Source organism: Crocodylus siamensis, chromosome 3 (assembly GCF_052110815.1).
Source record: "Crocodylus siamensis isolate JL-2025a chromosome 3, ASM5211081v1, whole genome shotgun sequence".
NCBI classification, from domain to species: Eukaryota; Metazoa; Chordata; order Crocodylia; family Crocodylidae; genus Crocodylus; species Crocodylus siamensis.
Genome location: NC_143397.1, coordinates 93,021,129 through 93,038,141, shown reverse-complemented (window position 1 = coordinate 93,038,141; position 17,013 = coordinate 93,021,129). Strand labels below are relative to the sequence as shown.

At 41.9% G+C, this 17,013-nt stretch overlaps 1 protein-coding gene across 1 annotated transcript in view; it reads left to right on the top strand.

Moving 5' to 3' along the window:
• The window catches only part of CAAP1 (caspase activity and apoptosis inhibitor 1), a 34,700-nt gene that overhangs the window by 9,595 nt on the left and 8,092 nt on the right, over positions 1 to 17,013 (top strand). The gene's annotated exons all lie outside the window — the stretch shown is intronic.

Sequence of the window (17,013 nt, the reverse complement as noted above, 5' to 3'; positions counted from 1 at the left end):
TTGCTCCCCCCCGCAGGACAGCTCTGTCTATTTGGATACCTTACAAGGGACTTTGTATGGATAGTCAGACTTTTCTTCATGTGTGATATAGATGAGATCACAGGTTTACCTGCAGCAATTCAATTGTAGGATCACAGAGAAATAAGAACATATGAGAATAGAGGTCTATCTTCATTTTCCCAGAAACTTTATGATGTTCTTTGTAAAACTGTTGAAGTTTAGTTTCAAGATGGTAGCATGCTTTTTTGTGCAATGTGATAGAATAAATGGGCCCAGCATGTCAAATATGATAGTATATTCCTATCAATGCATAATTCTAAAACAGCTAAATAAAGTTTGAGGCTTTAAGAAGAAAAGACAGACCCTACCTGCTTATTCCCAAGGTGTAACAATCACCACTTAACCAAAAAAAAAAGACCATTTATTAAAGGTACATAAAAAGAAGGAAAGTGGTAAAGCATTAAGTAAGGCTTTCATTTTAATAATATGCTTTGTTCTCTTTCCCTTCAGGTACAAGTTCAGGAAAAGCCCTGTTTGACAGATTTTAAATATTATATTATGCTATTTGTTCTTTTGGGGCGCGAGGGAGAAATTTAGATGCTGTGGAGTAATCACAGTTGCTGTTAAGAGACAGATCCTATTACCTGTTGTACAAATCAAGAAAAATGTACCCAAGGGGAAAGAGAAAAGTAGCAAAGATGAGAACTACATTTTTTTTTTTTCTCTTTGAAGTTCTTACTTGCAGGCTAACTGCTAAAGAAACACAGTCCCAGGTCATGTTCTGATTAGCCATTCTGACTTCTAGCAAACTTTTATGCCTGTGTTTAGCTAGTTAAAATTTATCTTTTAAGCTTCTTTAGTCGAGTGCTTATGGTATAGTGGGGGAAGATGCAGTCTCAGGTAGCTAAACCTCATTCTTAATAAATAGAAGGCAAAAAGAGAAAAAAAGGAAAAGATATACACTGGATGATGATATAAATTTGGATGGTGAAGACCAAACAGCATCAAAGTAGATCTGGGGGTCTCAGGAGACAGTGGGGTTTACAGAAATGATAGCAGAAATTAGCTGTTTTTAGGCCATGCATCGTGTGCTGGTATCTTGATTTCCATCAGTTTGTTGTCGGCACTCTAGACAACAATCAGATCTAATATTTGCCATACCAGTTTTGGTCTATTTGATTTCTGATTTTGACTCTCCTTTTGTTTATCGCACACAATTCTAGGACAAATTTGTGGTTTAATTTATGGATCTTTTTTGTTTGGATTTGTCCAGTCTTTCATATTGTAGGTTTTGTTGACTTTTTTTATTTATTTTTTAATAAAAGATGTAACCTTGCATTGAACTTCTATTCCCTTAGACATCTTGTGGTTCAGGGCTCCATAGAGATCATTGCCAAAAACTATGGTTATGGCAGATATTTTCTTCACCTGCAGTTAATATTAATAATACCTAACTGGACATTCATTTATAAGGGTAAAATGAGAAAAATAGAGCCTTTCATCCAAAATGATCTTTGTAGCCCTTTACGAGCTATTGATCTGATTCTTTGAGGTGCTAAATACTCCTTATGGTGTGCATTGAATACCTTTTGCTTTAATGAAAGTCAGTAGACAGTCTTAGTCCACTACTGAAAGATGGCTGCATCTGGCATGATGAAGGTAATAGCCTGGCAAAGAATCTGTTAGCCAAGATAATGAGGAAAGTTTCTACACCTGGGAAAAGTGCTATGGATTTAGTATCTGGGGTGAACCTATGGCCTGTTTGTTTTAGGGTTTGATTCAAATGTTCCATAAGCAAATAATAAAGTACGTGAACTAACTTTCTACCTCAAGACTATAGGCTGAACCAGTTCTGCCTGGGGGAAGGGAAGTAGTTTGCCATGTCCAGATGAGTGCAGGTGTTTGGCTCCCCGAGAACAAGTACCAGCGGCACACCTTGTGCTGCTACTACTTGTCTCTGGGGAATGCTAGTGCCACACATACTCAGACATGCAGCAGGTTATCATGGGTGGGATAGGGGCAGCTGTGAGGCAGCAACTATGCTGGCCCCCGCAGCCTTACCGGGGGCCCTAGGAAGCTGCAGCCGTGGCACTCCTGCATTTGGGAGCCTGGCCAACAGCCAAAGCATGGCTCTGGCCGGCCAGGTTCTGGTTTTGGGGGGCGTGTGCTCCTGCCACGTGCTGCCGTGCTTTTCTTCCACATGGGTTTTTTTGACCTCCTGGGGTAAAAAAAAAAAAAAAAAATCACCCGCATGGTAAGGTAGCAGTGAGGGGAATGCCTGAATATGCAGTATGTCTGCACCGCCATATAGCACAGGGCCACACTTGTTTGGGTGTGATCTAGGTGTTTAAAAACTAGATCACAGCGTGTAGCTTTGGCTTTCAGTTAAAATAAATTAACTAACATCCAGGTAATGCAGGTAAAATAATTAGTCACTTGGGGAGGGGGTGACAATGATTACACTTAGTGAATAAAATATAGTAACAATAAAAAATGTGAGGGGGGAAAAAGGGTTTGTTTGTTTTGTTTTTTTTAAACTAGTGTGCATCTGGCAGCATTACACAGTCTATTTGATCATAGCAAGTGGGAAGTTTTCTCAGGCAAATACCATTAAGCTATGTAGGAACTAAACTGAAATGTAACACGCAATGAATCTGCTGCCATTGTGGCTGCAAAGTGTGCAATGTAGCACTGTCTTCCAAAGTGCTGGGAATATTGCTTCAGTGTTTTTTGTTTCCTTTCATAGCTGTGTCATAGCAGAAGAAAAACTATCCAGAATCATTGGTTTGTTTTCACAGCAGCCAATCAGAACTTAAATGTCAGCAATGAAACGGAAAAGGATCAGGCTGTTTTCATGGTGCTGCTGGTAGACAAAGCTCTGAGGAGTAGCAGTAGTACTGAAATTTAAGAAATAGAGGAAAGAGATCAAAACTGGAACTGAGCAGTGAGGGGAAAAAAATGAAAAACATATACAGGTGCTTCCCTGTTTACAGAAGGCAGAAGGTTAGGTGAAATGGAGTCAAATTAATGGATATTTTTTGCCTATCTGCAAATGCACAGTAGGATGGGAGATGGTTGGGAATGACAAAGTGTCTTTTTCCCCTTCTGTTAGTGAAACAGGATTATGAGATTGTTTGATGTTTTAGAAATGTATACAAGCTGTAAAGGATAGAGGCAAATAAGCTCCAGGTGCAGCATATCTTGGTAAGAGTCCTTTTGTTCCCCTCCTTGATCTAGAATAGTTGGGCAGAATAATTGAGGTTGCTTCTCATGTCTTCTGAAAAGCATTTCCTATTTCCAAAGACAAAGTCCCCTATTTGAACTAGCACGGAGCTTACATCATTTTAAAAACATGCCCATAATTACAAACAATCAAATTTGTCTCTGGATATTGGTGTGTCTGGCTAGTGGATTTAGTTTTCTGCAGTTAGATGGCATAAATTAGAAAAAGTATGGAGGAAAATATAGGAGCTTTTAGAGGAGGATAGGTGGGGGCAGAGAGGATCAAAAATAGAAAAGAATAGGGAGGGGGGAAAAAAAGATTTAACAAGGGGAAGGGGTGAGAAAGTATGGAATGTGAAAGAGGAACCAATGCTAGGGAAAAGAAAAAATATAGAACTCTCTTGTTGGCAGGGGGAAGGGGTAGTAAAATAAAGTGAAATCAGGAAGAGGAAATGTCTAACAAAATCAAGACATGGCAAGCTGTTTTAATCTCTTAAAGTTGACAGTATTTTACAGTCAAACTCAACCAGCCAGCAATAAGCCTTGACAGCTTTTTGGTTCTTTGAATTGCAGGGGTCACAGAGTTATATTTCATTCCAAGTATTCTTAATCTTTGGTTTTAGTAAGTGTTAAATTTTTCAGGGCTTGTATAATTAATATAGATGCGACTTTAAAGTCAGTAAGAGCTTCCAGAATCTTTCTTCCAGCTAGGGCTGTGCCACATAATTGGGCAGGCAGTTTGAAGATGGCACAATTCAGAAAGTAGTGGGAAAGCTTATGTTAGAGTGAATTTATATTGTTTGTAATTACTGGCAGGTTTTAAAAATGATGTAAGCTCTGTGCCAGTTCAAATGGTGGAATTCATCTTTGGAAGCAAGAAATGCTTTTCAGAAGAAGTATTGCCAAAGAATATGCCTTATAATTCTGGAGAACACAAGTGAAAGTGGCTCTAAAGTGTAAGCTGTTAAATTTTCTTTACTCCTGGATTATATTAATGAAATAACATTAACATTTTTTTCTTCTTTTTGTTTTAATTCCCATTTGTCTCATTTGTTTTCACAGACATGTAGAAGTGACAGAAAAGAATGGGATTTGTTGTTCACAACTTGCAATCAAAGATTTATTTACTGTTTGAATTGCCTTTGATCAATGGCTTCTTTGGTCAAAGACTGCTTCCTCAGTCTTGCTGACTTTATTTTATTAATTTAAATAATGGCATCAAGTCTAAGTCAAGCTTTTTGATTACTCTGAATTTTTGAGTGGAATAGTTTATTAAAAGGTATGTTTTTTTTTCACTTGTCCAAGAGTAACCGACTATATGCAACAATTAATCTGATAAAGTAAAAAAAAAAAAACATTTTCTCTTAGTCTACTGGCTTGAATAGCAAAAACATCTAACTCCAGCAGAGGGATTGCCTTGCTAGGGGTATTTCTATAAGGCACAAAGATAGCTTTGAGAGAGCTATCTACATACCAGAATTAGTACTGTGCTCTGCTGACAAGTAACATAAGACTAGCCGTGGTGAACTGACATGCTAATACAGCTATGTTATTTCTGATATCTTATCTAGCTTGTATATCTCTATACTGCCTTGTGCCTTGCAGGTATTTGAATTACTTCCAGCAGGTCCTCATGATTCCCCACACAAGCTGCTAACTTAGGTAAAAATTAGAAATCAGCTGAAAAATAATGATTCTTTGTTTCTTCAATCCCAGTACCATCTAGGAAACTCTTCTAAGCTGTAGCATGTTCTGTTACCTTGTCATTCACCTTTTCCAGGTCAGAAACTATCTCGAGAGCTTGAAATCTCCAGCATCTGGTTAGGCAGAATTGCAGAATCATGGCCCACACTTGTTAAATCTGTTCTTTTGCTTGACATGAAAATTTCAGGATTTTACTACATTATTTACTACAACATTTGCTTCTTGGATGCTATTATACACTGCAACATGATTTACATCAATAGAATTAGGATAGTCCAGTTTTTAGCTCACTGAAACTATAGTTCACTGAAGGAATCAGCTAGCTGGGGTTTTACAGAGCTGGCCAGGTGTTCCTTTAGTTCAATCCAAGCAGGTTCTTAATTAGTTTTTCTTCTTTCCTCACCCCCAATTTTCACCCTTTCCTTTCCAGTTCCCTTGGCAAACACTTTTTCCCCTCTTGCCTACTTTTCTAGAAGTGTATTCTATATTCTGAGAGATTTCAGGAGGGCCTGTTCCCCTGGGCATCAGGGTGTCATTTTTGCAGCTTCTTGTGGGAGCCTGGAGGCTTTCCTTACAATATTCTACTTGACTTGCCTCTTGCAAGTGCACTTAAAGGATGGTATTAATAGGTAAGTCAATACATGGGACAGAATATACTGGATATAGTTAACTTCAGTGACATGCATCATTTATGTAAGTTGGGCAAGTTATTTTTGTTGTGATAAGTATATTTCTTCTTTGCTGTTTGGAAATGTTTAGAGTAAATACTTGCATTTAATCTGTAACTGCTTAGAGGGTTTAATCCACCTTGCCCTGTTGGATGGAATTTTCCTTTGGTTTGGTGTGTGGAGCTTGCAGTCTAAACATTTACCCTTGTTTTAATATGTTTTTATTTCTGGATGTCGGCCTGCAGTCAGTCTGCACCTGCTGGATGCAATGGTTAGATGTGCCATTTAGAATCACTTGTAGTGTTGGTCACATTGTTAGCATTTGGCAACTGTTTACATCTATTCTAGTCTCAAGGTCCTTTTTATTTCACCTACCACAGCCTTAAAACATATTCATTAGTGCATTAAAACAGCATGATTCATATTTATCATGATTACTTCTCCCCCTTATTCTGTTCAATTTTTCTTCAAAATAAAATTTTGTCTGTATTGCATCTATTAGTGAAGATAGGTCAGTGAAGTCCACCCTGCATTTTGAATGGACAGTGGTAAAGATTTAGGTGACATTTTGGAGGAGATTGTTGGAGAGTCTTGGACTAACCCTCAAGAAAGTTGTCCCCGCACACAGTCTTTACTCTGGCAAAAGACTGTTCTGCTCTCCCAAAGCTTACTTTATTTTTAGGAATCTCATTTCCAGATTGTTAAATATCTGGACAGGCAGGGCCTTTGACTTTTTCTTGTACAATATAAGGAGCTGGAGTAATGAGTGATTTGGTAAGCCCAAGGGTTAGGTTAATCCCCATTCTTTTGATGAGATGCATTACTGAGATATTTGAGGGCTCTTGAGGGTAGGTGGTTTCTGGCCCAGGTAGATTCCATTGCAGTAAACCAATGGACAGATAACTGAAGCCAAATAAATGCATTGCATCCTATGAGATTGTATTCTAGCAATGTTTAAAAGGCAGAATGGGTATTCTCAGATGTTGCAATGTGAGAACTTAGTTTTGGGGAGAAGTCAGAGGCTTCACCACACCAATTGTCAGGGTGACTTCAAAGGAATCAGAAGTATGACAACAAACCTTTGAAGGGTGTATGCACACGTGTGTGCATGTTCCTGCAAACATAACTTTCATCTTGCCTTGGTTTAGCTTCAGCCAGCTGCTTTTCACTGCTGAACTGATCTTTGTAAATACTTAGATAGTTTGCTGATATGTACTTTTTTCCTACGTTTATGAATGATAGTTAGAGCTCTGTTATACTGACAGGTATTTTGTTTGAGCCCATGGTAGCCATCCAAGCATCTTGGTGTAAATGCTGAATAAAATTGGAAATGGCAATTGTTGAAGGACTTGGTAAGAGGGTGGTATGGTGGCAGAGGTGCAGTTTCCCATCACTGCCTTTGGGAGCATCCCTAAAGGTAATAAAACTGGTTGGAAAGTACTTATTAATTGCATCTGTAGTAAGCTGCAGAAATATCTCTGGGTTGATTTTAAAAAACAAAAGCAAACCAAAACATTGCTTTCCTCTGTTTTTTCTGCTAAGAGGCATAGGCTTTTCTGTAGTCTTTGGGGTCTAGGTTCTGGTTCTATCATGTTGGGGGTTCTGGGACTAGGAAATGTGGAAGTCTCGGCTATGTGGCAGCTTCTAGATTCCCTAGAAGGAGCCTGAAAAACCATGGCTCTGTCTGGGACTTCTGTCTTCTGTCTGTGAAATGGGAGAAGGAAGATAAGCCCTAAGAAGCCCAGTTCTACAAGTGCTAAAAGCCCCTGGAGTTGCTGGATTGATCAGGATATCTGCTTCCTTGTCTCCATAAGGGAGCTTCAGAACCTTGGAGCAACCTAGGACCCTTAAGACTTCTAGGGTCCGTGCCAATAAGCTAGAAGTCTAGAAACCATGGAGACCATCAAGACTTCCAGGTTCCGTAACGTGAAGTTATTGGAATCAAAGGTCTGCAAAGCACACGTGGTTTTATAAAGCTTGTACGTTAGTACATTGCAACTTAAAACCTTATGGAATTTCTGATTTTTAGGAAATGGTGAATTTAGTTTTGTGAACTGGAAATACTGAGTTTCTGGGAGTACTCAAGCTGTCTAAGTGTATTTTTTCCAGGACTTCTGCCACTACTATCATGGCTAAATTTCATTATAAGCTGTGATGAAACGTTATCTTATCATTATAAGCTGTGATGAGAGTAGTCCAGGAGAGAGTATGGATTTGTGCCCTCTGTGTCAACAGCAAGAGATAATCTATTATCATTATTAATACCGTTTCTGCTCTGCATTGGTCTGAATCTAATTGTACATAATCTAAAATATTTTAGTATCACCCCCTTATCACACTTAGCTGCAAATGCTAGAAACTTGTTAGACGTCATAGGTTACTGTTGTGAACATCTAATGCTAGAAGCTTTTACAAGATAGGGAAGAGCTCATAGAATCGGTGAGTTGGAGAGCTCATAGAATCGGTGAGTTGGAAGGGACCTAGATAGCTTATCAAGTCTGAACCCCCGCCATGGGCAGGAATGAGCACTGGGGGTGGGAGGGGTCATAAGACCCCAGCCAGGTGCCTGTCCAGTCTCCTCTTGAAGATTTCCAGGAAAGGTAAGAGCACCATCTCTCTGGGAAACCTATTCCAGGCTCTGGCCACCCTCACAGTGAAGTAGTTCTTCCTAATATCTAACCTAAACCTATCCTCCCTCAGCTTGTGGCCATTGTTCCTGGTGACTCCAAGGGGGGCCCTGGTGAACAGACTTTCCCTGAGTCCCTGCTCCTGGTCCCTGATAAAGTTGTAGGCAGCCACAAGATCCCCCCTCAGTCTCCTCTTGCAGAGACTGGAGAGGTTCAGGTCCCTCAGCCTCTCCTCATAGGGCTGGCCCCGGAGGCCCCCAACCATACGAGTGGCCCTCTCTAAGTTCCCCACGTCCCTCTTGAAGTGCGGCGCCCCGAATTGGACACAGTACTCCAGCTGCGGCCTGACCAGCCCCGCATAGAGGGGGAGCAAGATCTCTCTGGACCTGTTAGTGATACCCCTGTTGATGCAGGACAGGGTGCGGTTGGCTCTGCCTATTGCTTTGTCACATTGGCGACTCATTCATCCTGGAGTCAATCCTGACTCCAAGATCCCTCTCTGCCTCTGTGCTGCTGAGAGGGTCAGCCCCTAACCTATAACCATAATGCTGGTTCCTTCTCCCCAGGTGCAGCACCCTGCACTTGTCCTTGTTGAACCGCATCCTGTTCAGGTCCGCCCACTTCTCTAAACTATCCAGGTCTGCCTGGATGGAGTCCCTGCCTGCCAGTGTATTCACTTTACCCCACAGCTTGGTGTCATCAGTGAACTTGAACAGGGTGCTCTCCACACCCTTGTCCAGGTCGCTAATGAAGATATTGAACAGCACCGGCCCAAGGACCGAGCCCCGGGGGACTTTGCTGCCCACCCCCTCCCAGGTCGACATAGACCTGTCCACCACCACCCTCTGGGTGCGCCCCTGGAGCCAGTTTGCCACCCGTGTGACTGTGCATTCGGCAGTGCCGCATTCCCTCAGCTTGCCCACCAGAATTGGGGGGGGGGGACACTGTGTCGAAGGCCTTCTGGAAGTCCAAGAAGATGACCTCGACTTCCTCCTTCACATCTAAGCTCTTTGTTACCTGGTCATAGAAAGAGACCAGGTTAGTTAGGCAGGATCGGCCTGGCACAAACCCATGCTGGTTACCCCTCAACATCACTTCCCCTGCAGGGCTCTCACAAATGTGGCCCTTGATAATTTTTTCAAAGACCTTCCCCAGGATAGAAGTGAGGCTGACTGGCCTGTAGTTGCCAGGCTCTTTCTTCCTCCCCTTCTTGAAAAAAAGGGACCACATTGGCCTTTTTTTAGTCTTCAGGGATTTGGCCTGAGCACCAGGAGTCCTCAAACAGCTGTGCCAATGGCTCCACAGTGACACCAGCCAATTCCCTTAGCACCCGCGGATGAAGGTCATCTGGGCCTGCCAACTTGGATACATCTAAGCCCTCCAAGTAATCCTTAACCAGGTCTGAACTAGCAGTCAGGGGACTTGCATCCTTCCTGGGCCTCTCTACGCTGTCACCCGAGAGCACCCCATTGTCAGCAGACAGGAACGCGGAGGCAAAGAACTTGTTGAAGAGTTCTGCCTTCTCTTGTGCATCTGTCCCAACTGCCCTGCCCTGCCTCGTAGGGGTCCAGTGTTACCCTGAGACTTCTTCTTGCTACCTATATACTTGAAGAAGGACTTTTTGTTATCCTTAATCCCAGAAGCTACTCTAAGCTCCAGTGCTGCTTTGGCCTTCCTTACCAAATCCCTACAAGCTCGGGTCAGGGAGGTGTACTCCTCCTTGGTCCCTGCCCCCTGCTTCCCCCGCCAGTACGCTTTTTTTCTTTGCCCTCGAGCCAGCCTGGATATCCGCGCTCAGCTATGAAGGTTTCTTGGACCCTTTTCCCGCCTTCCTGTGCAGAGGAATTGCATCCTGCTGCGCCCCAAGGATAGCTTCTTGAGGAAGGACCACCTTTCCTGGACCCCCATACTAGCTACCCCCTGGGCTCCGAGTGCCTCCCTGACTGCTGCCCTGAGCACATCGAAGTGGGCTTTCCTAAAGTCAGGTATTTGCGCTGTGCTACTTACCCTCCCCAGGGTAACTAGCCATTCACATATGTATAGGAGAATGGCAAATAGCTGTGGGAAAGGGGTGGGGGGCAGAGGAAGTCCCATCCCTTCCTTTTTGCCACTGAGAGTTCTTTAACAAAGGAATAAAGGAGAGTGAAAATACTGTATGTACCTGAATCCAAGACGGGTTTGAATTTAAGATGCCCCCTCTAATAGTTAGATACTGTATATGAAAAAATATACATTTGTTATAATTTTCCATCTAACTTATTGGCAGGTCATCTTTAAATACAACCTCCCAACCACTGTGGCAGGAAAAACAGCAGCAGAGGTTAAGGGGCCAGGCCTCTGCCCCTTGCTTCTCCCTGCCTGTACCCCCTGCTGTCTGCACTCCCCCGCCACTTACCTTCTGCAGCAGCTTCAGCTCCAGGGCAGTCACCAGCAGTGGCCCAGAGTCCATCCAGGTTGGGGCTGAGCTAGAACTGAAGGTAAGTAGGGGAGAGGAAGTGTGGGAGAGGCAGCAGATACCAGTTGGGCAGGGGGATGGAAACAGGTTGTGTGGTCTCCCCCATGCGCCTCCCACTTTGTGTAGCCTCCCCTGTCACACAAGCCACCCCAGCCTGAAACTGGAGCTGACCTGCTGCCTGCGCTAGACCATTACTTGAATCTAAGATTAGGGTTTTTTCACCATGTTGATGGGGTGGGGGAGGAGGGGGACAGACCTCATCTTGGAATCAAGCAAATACAGTATCTGAGTGAATAAATGAAAACACTTGTGCTCTTGTCAAACATAAACACTACCTCCCAAGCCAACTTAAATGTCAGAAATGTTTGAGTGATCTAACCTGAAAAGATTTTTGTTTTCATTTTAAAGGAAAGTAGAGCACAAGTTATGTTCTAAGAATAGACTCCTAATGATAGTGGGACATTGTGCACCGAGAATCCTGAAATGGTTACTGTTTTTATCAAGAAGTCCCGCGATTTCTGGCAGACTTTAAGGTGGACACTTTTATAATCCATTTTTCTCTGTTGTCCTAATCTACAATGTAATAAGTGGATTTTTCATTAAAAGAAAATGTCAGTCACAGGGATTTTGCTACATTTATTAGGAATTACTTCGTTATGTGGTTTAGAAGGATGTTCATGTTACTTTTTTAATGAGACATCTTCTGGTAGTTGTTATTTAACCACTGTTTTCAGAATTTAGTTGCAGCTTTTTGTATGGTTCATACTTTTTGGGTAAAACGTAAGGACCTTATTGATTCATGTTTGTAATGCCACTTGGACTCTAATTTTGTTTTGATGATATTGGCTTAGGATGAGAGTCCATGCTTAATATTTGTGGGGACCATACCTGTCTTTCTTTTCAGTATTAAAACCTTGATGGGCATGTTGTCTTTGTTACTAGAAATTTGCAGAGCAGAAAAGATTTATTCACTGCAGTTGAGTTCTGTACACCAGAAAGCATAATTCCTGAAAATTTAGGCACTGGGTATTTTTCTATGGGCCTAACCTTTTAGGTTTTGTCCTGTGTGCAGTTAAACTAAAAATTAATAACTTATAATGTCAAATAGACTTTTTCTATCCCATCAAGTTGGAGGATGCACCATAAAAACAAGTGACTCACAGGGAAAAGGAAGGTGGCAAAGAAATTTCTCCACAGTGTAGCATTGATTCCTTGACAGGCAAGGTTCTTTGGTTAGATGTGTGATCTCTTTTATTAGACCAACTGAATAGTTGGAAAAAAGTTCTTAGCAAGCTTTCAGGCACAGTCACCCTTCTTCAGGCACAGAGAGTCTCTGCTGGTCTGAGACTCAAGGAATGAGTGAAGCTAAAAGTGTGATAGGATGTCAGTGAAAATGTAACTAGGTAGAGATAAGCAAGACGAAAGGTAAAGCTGGGGAGGAGAGGGGGAAGAGAGCAGGGGGAAAAGAGGAAACAAAACAAAGGTCCCAGGGAGACAATAGTAATAAAATACAAGGTGGAAAAGAGTCTGTCTGTGAAAAAGGGATCAGGAAAGCAGGAATGACAGAAGCTAAAAATGTGATGAGATGTCAGTGAAAATATACATTAGAAAAACAAAAGTAAAGCAGGGAAGGAAAGGCAAAGAAAAACGGGACAAAAAAGGACAAAGGAATACAGTGGTAATAATAAGGTAAAAAAAGAGGCTATAAAAAACGGGGAAAAGGTAGGGAATCAGGATGCAAAAGCTGCAGAGAAGACGGGAAGGATGGGGAAAAAAGAGAGATGAGGTCAGGTCAGGCAGGTACCGGGTGCTTCAGGTGTCTATAATGTGTCATAAATCCAAAGTCTATATTAAGTCCATGATTTTTGGTATCCAGTAGGTAGGTGAAGTGAAGGTCATAGGCTTATCTACGAAAGGTGTGTTGTAAGTTCCCTTTGAGGATTAGAACTGACAAATCAGAGTGGGAGTGGTTGTCCTGTTAGAAGTTGCCCCCACAGGTACTTAGTTATTCTGGTCTTTGATAGGTTTTCGGTGTGCATTCATTCTGGTGTGCAGTTGTTGTTTGGTTTCTCCTACATATTTTCTGTTGGGGCATTTGGTGCACTGGATGAGAGAGATTACATTTCTGGAGGTGCAGGTGTAAGAGCCAGGAATGGTGATGGTTCTGTTGTGGGATGTAGTTATTGTGGGAGTGGTGGAGATGTGTTTGCAGCTTTTGCATTTCTTGTCCTGCCATGGTCCAGATCCATTGGGTGTGGTTTGGGTTATGGGGAGTTTGCTCCTGGTAATGAGATTAGTAAGGTTCAGTGCTTGTTTAAAGTCTAGGATGGGTGGCTCCGGAAAGATCTCTTTTTAAGAATGGGGTCGTCTTCTAGTATGGGTTACAATTGTTTGAGGATTTTCTGTGTAGGTTCCAGGGAAGGGTGATATGTCATCACTAACGGTGTGCAATTTGTGGGGATTTTCTTGTTGTTCTGCAGCAAATTTTCACATGTACCCCAGTGGCTCTTTCAAAAATGCAGTCTCTCTCTCTGGAGGAGTGTCCTTGTTGGCTGAAGGCCCTTTTGAGATTTGTGAGGTGGCAATCACAGGTATTCTCTTTGCTGCAAATTCAGTGGTATCAGAGAGTGCTATATATTACAGCTTTCTTGATTGTGTTTAGGGTGATTGCTGGTTTTGTGTAGATATGTATGTTGGTCCATGGGTTTCTTGTACATGGTGGTTTGAATTTTACTATCTTGGATATTGATCATGGTGTCCTAAAAGGAAATGCTGGTGTCAGAGTATTCAAGTGATAGTCTAATGGAGGGGTGGTGATTGTTGAATTTTTGGTAGAAGTTCATCAGAGACTGCAGGGTTTTGGTCCAAATGATGAAGAGGTCATGTATGTATCTCGGGTATAGTAAGGGTTTGATGGTGCAGTTGTTGAGGAAGTCTTCTAGGTGGGCCATAAGAAGATTGGCATATTGTGGGGCCATTTTGATACCCATAGCTGTACCCATGGTCTGGAGGAAGTGTTGGTTGTTGAAACTGAAGTTGTTGTGTTTGAGGATGAAGTATACGAGTTCAATGATATCCTGAGGTCTGTATTCCAAGCTGTGATCTCGTTCTTGTAGATATGTGAGGTAGGCTTGGATGCCATCCTGGTGTGGGATATTGGTGTGTAAGCTAGTGACATCCATGGTGGCTAGGAGAGTATTGCTGGGAAAACTTGGTCTTTGGGTGACAAGCGGTTTTAAGATAGATTTGATGAAATCTGATATTTCTGCCATGAGAGTTCCATCATGGGCGACTGGTGCCTCCAGACTTGAGGGGGGGGAGGGGAAGGTCCGCCAATGGCCAATCGCAGTGCCACTGGGACTCCTCTTGGCGCTTCTTTAATCTCAGGGGTGGCACCAGCTGGCACTTCACTCAGCACCCCCGCTCCCCGGCCAGTGAGGGCCAGTCTCGGGGAGGGAGGGGGGGACATGTGCCTCCCCTCCCCACATGCCCTGTACCCCTCCTGTGCATTGCCTATGGGTTCCATGGTTGGAAATAATAGGTCTGCCAGGGTTTCCTTGTTTGTGGATTTTAGGGAGCAGGTAAAAAGTCCCTGGATTGCGTAGTGGAAGGTTCTGGGTCTGAAGTTTTTCTTGTAGTTCTGATGGAAATGATGTGATGGTGGTTTTGAGTTTGGAGGAAAAAGGGGAGTAGGGCCTTCCTGTAATTTTTTTTTATAGTAGGTAGTGTCAGAGAGTTTTCCGTTGGCTGCTTTTATGTAGTCTTCACAGTTAAGGATAACTATGGCTCCTCCTTTATTTGCTGGTTTTATTACTATTTGGTTGGATTGTAGAGATTCTGTGGCCCTTCTCTCTGAGGGGGAGAGGTTGTTATAGTGGTGTTTGTTGAGTATTTCATTGTTCATTCTTTCTCTGAAGTAGTTGATGTAGCAATCAATGTTTGAATTTTGTCCACTGTTAGGTGCATTGATTCCTTAGCACTCAGTCAGGAGAAATGTACTTTTCCTTTTCTGACAGGAGAAGGGGAAGGAAGCTTCAAACTTTAGCTGTCATTCTTCATTAGCTGAGTTTGGAAAGAAAGTGAGGGGAATGCCTTTTAGAGGCTTTGCATTTATATTAAAATAGCGTATACCTGCATCCTGTAGCTGAGGAAATACAGAGATACTTAGTTTAGTTTAAGAAAAAAGAATCTGTTTATAGCTGGTAGGTGTGTGATTACACCAGTGTGAATTCATAACGACCAAGTGAATTTGGCTCTCTGTTCTTATCCGTTAAATATGTTTTATTAAGCATGCAAACCAAATATAGACTGCCCTACCACTGCCTGGCCACGAGATGGTGCAACACGCCTACTTATTACAATCCAGCTGGTGAAGTTTCATCAGCAATCCACTTCAACCCAACCTGTTATGACAAAATAAAATGACCTGCAAAAGATCACCTTTGGGACTCCCCAAAATTGTTTATTGACACAAGGGGCTCTTTACAGAGGGGATGTATTTTTACTGAAACAGTTGATGTGGGTTACAGAGCTGTGAGTTTTCTGCAGCGTGTTAGATTTCTGCTTGATAGAAAATTCTTTTTATATAACAAAAAATAAAAGAACATAACTATTCGCACTGCTTGTGCTTGAAGCAAATGGCATAGTTAAACATAAGAGCTTGCTGGTAGGCTGCTGCCAAATGTGTGATTTGATTCCTGAATGAAATTTGGCTTTAAGACTCGGGGCAGCAGGAACTTTAATTACCAAAAGAGGTGAATCTTCTTGGCTTTTTTCTTCCTGGAAACTGGTTGTATAAGACCAGTCCATGCCTTCTTGCCAAGGAGCAGTATTGCCATCAACAATGGAGATTACCATTCAGTTACTCCCCTTGGCAAAAGAAAGGGAATAGGACATTTGATTGTGGGGCTGCCAGGAGAGGAAGAAAAATCAGAACCTGCTTTTAATGTGTCTGAAGGATCACATGAAGGAGAGCTAATTTTCTCTTGGAATCCTGTTTTTATTTAGAAAATCTGAGTGCTAAAACCTGTAATCCAGCCTGAAACATCTGTGGTCTTCCAGATAGAGGTCTGGCTGCTGCAAGAGAGCAAGTAAAAATAAAATGTTTTTGCATGATAGGGGGAAAAGTCAGCTCAAGAATAAGCAGATTCTGTAAGCAAACTCCTTGCTTAATAATGCACCTGTTTCTTATCTAGGCTCTTTTCTTCCTGGTTTTGGCTTCTCCTTCACCTCTGCTTTGAAACATCTTATGGAGAAGAAGCAGCACATAACCATGTCAGTGATGTACTCCAGTAGGACCAAGTGTTCATAATGTTTTATGCAACCCTTGCATCTGTGCAAGTGGCTAGTCAGCTTCTCAATTGTTTGTTTGCATAACTGAATGCTTGTTTATGTTGCTATAATTATGTAAACTTGCAAGAGAAATGGAGAGCCAATCAATTGATTTTAGCCTCTGTTTCCGCAGAGGAGAAGTAGCTATCAAACTAACAAATTCACCTGGATCTGAGTAGCCTGTGGAAACGAGACTCAGGATGGTTAGGAATAGAAAACAAAGTAAAGAGGTCTGCTCTGCATTGACTTGGTAGCCAGGCATACTAATCAGAATAAGGTCTTTGGTAGTCCCATTAGAAAAATGGATCTGTAGCCATCTTTTTAAAAAAGAAATAACTTAGTTAAGGCCATACCTGAAAAGTAACTGGTTAGGTCATCAGAACTGAGCCTGCAAAATGAGAATACAGTAAGATCTCTGGTAGTAATATCCTTTTTTATGGTCTGATTGAGCTCCTGCAATGAGGTTGGTTGCCTTGATTACCTATTAATATAATATGTATTTCACAAACTTTAGACAAGCAGTTGAGGTATGAAATTGGGAGAGGAATATAAAATTTTACTGCCAAAATGCTCACTAAACTTAACAATTGGACTCTCCTATGATTTGAAGTTCCTGCTGTGAGCAGTATCCTCCCTCCTCCAGTGTATCTCACAGTCTCTCAATTATATTTTCCTAGCTTGTATAAATAATGTCATCTGCAAATTGTGGGGAGAAAGTATGCCACAAAAATGTATTTTTTTTACCCCTGGGCTCTTAGGTTCTCTTTTATTTTGCATCTGTACAGCATGAAGCAATTCCAGGCTTGACACCTAACAGGGAGGCTGTAGGAGAAAATGGGTATTGAACGTAACTCAATAGTCCAGCTGAATTTGCTTTTCGAAAAGCAATTCCTTGATAACATTAGTTTTTTGGTAAGAAAGACGGGAGGTTTGGTATTATACTCATGAAAACAGCTATTTAATTTTAAAAGAAAAAATATCTCTTGAATGTATACTATGTTTTTTC